Source organism: Contarinia nasturtii, unplaced genomic scaffold (genome assembly GCF_009176525.2).
Source record: "Contarinia nasturtii isolate CC-2019 unplaced genomic scaffold, AAFC_CNas_1.1 Cnas_scaffold_414, whole genome shotgun sequence".
Lineage (NCBI taxonomy): Eukaryota > Metazoa > Arthropoda > Insecta > Diptera > Cecidomyiidae > Contarinia > Contarinia nasturtii.
In genome coordinates this window covers 715434-721655 of record NW_022197768.1, presented here as the reverse complement: position 1 = coordinate 721655, position 6222 = coordinate 715434, and positions in this window count along the sequence as shown.

Below are 6222 nucleotides of genomic sequence, written 5' to 3'. Positions count from 1 at the left end.
AAAATTGGAAATTTTCGAAATGAGCGTGATTCAAACCACGCGATAGATACCAAAGATATACGGAGTGGAAATCACAACAACAGAATATAAAAATGTGCATAATTGACACAGTCGAAAATCAAATCAATCAATCAAAAATTCGCAGCGCAAATGTTGTTGTTTTTTTTTTTTGTTTAACTCAAGTTCTTTCTCATGCACAGTCGAGTCAAGAATAACTCGATATTTTTGCTCTCGACCCTCTTGCATTCAGTATTTCGTGTGTTAAGAATGAACCAATACTTTTTATGAGCTACTCTTATATTGTATGTGTATGCATTCTACGTGTGAGATGAATTTATGATTTTGGTTTTGATTGTTTTACATTATTCGGTTCAGTGTTCCCCTAACAGGTCCGCCGATTTTTATTCGGCCGTATTTGTTTTTTGAATTATCAGTGATAATTCGATTTACCGTTGCTGAACGATCCGAAGAAGAGTAAAAAAAAATGCAAAAACGAAGAGAGGGAATAAACCTCCTGCAGATGTGTTTCGTATCAATTCGGCATGTATTTGATGAAATACGATGCGAGCGGCAGGCCTACTGCCGCAGACGTGAATCACATGTTAAAAAATAATCACCATAATCAGTATGAAAAAAAAAAGTGAAACGTATTGGGAAAATACAATGGAAATTTATGCAAACAAAACAAGTACATACCATGGAATCACAATAATTTTCTCAGTTGTCTATGTATGTGGTTCACTTAATCGTCGTGTCAATTTTGAAGTACAGCACGCACTTCAATAATCAAGTATTTGAATTCCAGCACAAAAAGCATATCCGAATCGTTTTAACATTGCTATATCGTTGAACATAGATTGAAATCGTAATTTATGTGCTCGATTTTTTTTTCGTTTACTCATTTGTTTGTTGTGTGAGTGTTGTTCACTGGCTTCGGTTGCCGGCTTAGTTCCGAAGTTTTGATTTCGATTCAAAATGAAAAAGAAAAACGCTATTTTAATTATATCAACGCAAAAGGACAATGAAGGTCTCTCTGCAGGGAGAGACAGAGAGAATAAGGGAGGGAAAGATGAAGGGGTAAAAGCAGAGCAATCTCATAACTCGTATTTCATAACCAGAAAAAAATAACTCTATTCATCATAACAACTGAAGATGCATAATTTAGGTTCGAGTCGCCGCTCAATCGACATCATACAGACACAGTTCTAGATGTGTTATATTGATGGAATAATTCACTTCTGTAGTAGATAGAAGTGTTATCGTTAAGCAATCATAACGTTGACTATGGCTTGCCAAAAAAATACACGATTCGAGAAGAAAAATGCAGCAACGTACTAATTAGAAATTATACGTTGTTTAAATCATAGAAGGTACAGTTATAACACCTACATTTTGAACTGTAATGTTGACCTTGTATAACATGTTTAAATACATAGATAGTTTTCAGGGTCCCGAATACACCATTTTCCTCCCTTTGAAGTCTTTGGCGTGCGCATCTATGTTTACATCTATTCATAAATTTATCTACGCTTAATATTTTGAGCCAGCCTTAGTGCGAACGACGTATTTTCTGTGATTCCATTTTCTGGTTGCCTGTATTACACCCAGTTTTCACATCATTTCTGCGATTCCATTCAGATGCGCCACTTAAGTCATTGAATTTTACCAAGCAAAATTATCGACTCTCTTTCGACGATTTTATTAAATTTCTTTAACCTAGTTCAAATCATTAACTATACTTACATATAACACATGCACAATTCAATGTTATAGCTAACGCTGTTCTATGTCGTGTACACCATGAATGTCTCGTGTTGTATGCGTTAAAATTACTCTTATTGAACATTGATTGAACATCGTTTATGGCTTTTATTTGATAACGGTGAAAAAAAAAGGTGCTTCGCTTTCGATTGAGGCGAAAATGTTCATATGACGTGTGTATTCCCATTGAAATGTTTACTCAACATAAAATTAAAAACATTTCAATGATTTTTACGGTAATAACGTAATGGTACAATACATATTCTTATGTATATGCTCGCTTATATGCTATATGATCATACTAGATATAAAAAAAAACCTTTGAGTTTATGCGATGCCGTGACGACGGAAGAAAGCACTCTAACGACCTGCCGTGAAGAAGTCTCAGATGTTTTCGTTTCATTAAACATTTTATAGTAGATTACCACAGGCGCAATTCGAATGGCATAATTGTGCTCGATTTTGGTGGAAAAGTGAAGACGCCGAACGCTTCAGTAACCATCGAATACTGATTGAGAGCACATTGGTTATATGATGAACGCCATTTGACACATTTATGATATCTTCTTTTTTTGTTCTTACTGCCATCATTCGAAAATGGGAAATCATTAAGTAGTCATCTATAGCAATCATTGTAGCTTCTAACCTTGTAATCACAACCTGAAATCGAACCATTAATTGAAATATTTCCCCATCTTCTTCTCAACGCAGACAAAAACTCTACATTGATACATTGTGTACGCAAGCGTCCCGTTAATAACATAGACCGTTGACTCTATTACCATTATTATTGTTTCGGAATATTATAATTAAAATAGATATATCGAATTACAAGCACTTATTAATGAAGCATTTTGCATGTATTCGACACTAAAATTGGTTATTTCGTTCCATGGTATACAAATATATGCACATGTAGTTTTGTTGGCTGTATTTTTTGAACTGTAAATACGAGCCATGCATATATGAACGTATATCCGTCGTTTAAATAATAATTGTACACCATGTTTAAGAACGATTACAATTAATTTAAATTTATCGAAAATTATATTATGCACATATTAGGTATCTTCTACAGAAAACTTAATTTGATTGCGTTTGTGTTGGTTGTTTGCATGCGTATCGAATCAACGTGTAAGCATAAGCTTCAGCCAAACAACCAGAGAGAGAAATAGAGAGAGAGAGAGATAGAGAGAGAGAGAGAGAAAGAATGAGAGCCATTCCACTCAACACAACCCATGGCAGTCAGTCGATGTTGAATGTTTGTGAAAAACTACAAATCCGTGCAATACACGTCTAGCAAACTAAAACGGAATTATTTATGAGCAAAACAATCTGATCATTTCCATTTCGGGTTTTATATGTAATATTAATATCCATCTCTCCTAGTTGGTTGTTCATCGTTGTCGTCGCAAAATTTATAAGGATAATTTCGAACAAGATGCGAGTAAAGAGGGAAACCATAGTAAAACGGGGTAAAATGAAGATAGAAATGGGAGTTGGTGGTGGTTTTGCGTCGACAAATGCCATACAGTGGAGATTTTATAAAGAGCTTGATGTTAAATTTATGTATGAAGCATGATTTACGTTAGAAATAGCTCAATTACCGATGTAAATCAATGTGTCTCTTGAATTCAAAGCTCCTTTGCAACACAACACATACATATACACATACACCCAAACCCACTCTCTCTCTCTCTCTCTCTCTCTCTCTCTCTCTCTCGCTTTCTTCATTGTTGCGTCTGCCATTTACTCATTTCAAAAGCTAAAACGGTTATTTGATGACACACAATTTGTTAAAGTCTATTTCGTCAAGGTTTTTTCTGTATCGCAAAATGTGTACTGATTCCAGTTTGCTTGCACTGGAATGAAATATCCTTTTTCGTTCGTTCGAACGAACTCTCTCCAACATACATATTGCACGAAGAATTTAATGTGAAACAATTCCTTTTTTCAGACTGTATGTGTGTCTTTGAAAAATTACATTTTTACTTATGGCACACTTCGGAGCGGTCATTGAGTGTTACAAATCCTTTCTTTCATTTTGTTGATGTTATTGTTGTTGCATTCCCATTTAATGATCGTTGCATTTTCGTTATGTCCTTCATGAAGAACGATACACTTTCTATACATATAGCCTCATCTAGCTGGGCAAGAGTTTTTGCCATCGAATATGTCTCGCTCTCGCATTACTGTTGCTGTTACTGCCATTTTTCGTACCATTTCAAATGCACAACTGTGCCACACAACACACATTAAACACTATTCGGAATAATCATTTTCAATTTATATTATGTAGCACATTTCATGCCATTGAAATTAAATTGTTTGGAAATTGTATTGATATGATTTTTGGTGGTTCTCGTACTCTCTGCAACTTCATTGCTATATTGGTTGCCTTTTTCCGTCTCTATATATACCACAATACAATTGCATACAAGTAGTGCATTTGTTTGCGATTTTTTGACATTTAATATGGTTGCATTTTGCTGCCCTGAAAAATCATTGCACTCGATCGAATGGTATGCAAAGTCGAGTGTGAGACTTTTGGCATGTTGTTTGGTCGCTGATATTTTAATATCTTTAGCTATTTTGTCGTAGTAAATGCAGCATCGACGCACAAACACACATACATACACCAATCACCCACCCAATACGCACCCATCCAAGGATTATACATATTCGTTATGCTGCAAATCTCTGACAGATTCTGTAACTGCTTTTTATTTCTATTCATTTAAATGTTAATGCTCGCATAATACATACTTATTGCCTGTCTGCAAAAATTTTACGGTCAATATGCAAAACTAATGAAATGAAAGTGCATCGCACCAGTTCATCAGCATCAACTACTTTTAACTGTATGCATATTTGTGTGAGTCGACGATACACATAGTTGAGCGATGATATTTTCATTTGCGCGAGCATTCAATCGTATGGAATGACATGCAGTACCTTTTTGAAATCAAAATAATTTGATGACAACGACCATGAAGACGATGACGATGACGATGACGAAAACATAATTGGAATGGAAAGAGCCAAATACCTCCACAATCAATGATTATCTTTTTCAATTTCATCTAAATGCTTTTTAACCATACACACGAATCATGGCACCAGAATGAATGTTCGTCGTTTCACAAAAGTGATTGCGGTTTCCATTTCACCTTTTACCATTGATGCTTGTTGGTGCTCAAATTCTCTCAACAGAGAAAACATTAGCCAGAACAAAATCACAAACATTAAATATTACTTAAATTTATAACCAGATTAGTGATGTAGAATCCAACAATTCGATAGAAAACATTTCTCCATTGCTAATTAATTCTTTTTCATGGTATTTTTTCAATTTTTAACACCATTCTGGAATTAATATTTTTTTCATTCATTTTGTGTTTTTCAAGTCAAGTGGGATGGAAAAAAAACCACAATCCATTTACTGCAAACATCAAAAATGTAATCCAATAAGATTTAAAATATAATAAATCATCAAAAGTGATTGTTTTAGTAAAGTGTACAACTTAACTTAAATCTTTATGACCATTCACAAAGTTATGTGTGGTGATCACGACGAACGATAAGAATGACGTGATATTTATATATTTTAAATAAGTTTTTTTTAGCTTACACTTGCTATTGGTCGTTGTACATAAGCAATGCACTGTCGTTACTTTGCTTAACTTCCAAGCTGAAAGCCGTTCGAGTGAAAAGGGTAGGTTTTTTTTATGGAGACGTAAGGAAGTTATGGTTAAATATTTGTTCATGCATGTTCCGTTTTGCTTGCACTGTATATGGTGGCCTATGTTCTTTCTTTCCCTCTCTGTATGATTCCAAAACGTTTCAATGATATTTTATTAATGCGCATTGCAATGCCAACATCGATAGATTGAAAACCAAATCTCAATGTCGAATCCAGCTTTCCGATGTTGATCCAAAAAAAATGTATAGCCTTGTTCGGTTTGGGAATGCTGAACGCCTGAAAGTGACAAAAAGCAAAGAAAATCGGACAAAGCAGTACTGGATAAAAAAAACCGTATAAGATTTTTGTATGGAACTAAAAGCATATTGCATGTCGAATGCTGATATAAAAGAGTGTCAAAATCGATGGTTTTTGTGCTAGAACTACTGCTGCCGTCACTACGACCGTCGCCGTGCAAGGAAATAATTGTTTGGACCACGCGGGAAAAAGTGTGTCGCATAAAAATACGGTTGATTTTTGCCAAACAATTTCAAAAGGCGTTCATTCGTGCACACCACGGATGCATTGCGATAATTTAAGGCATTTACTTGGATTCATGAAACAGTTTGATATATTCAGATATGCGCTATGAGGAGCAAACATGCATCACACGCCGAACACATGCCATAAACTGTTGCAAGTGATGGACGAACGAGCGTTCGCGAAAAAGATTGTGTGTGTGTGTGTGTGTGTGTGTGTGTGTGTGTGTGTGTGTGTGT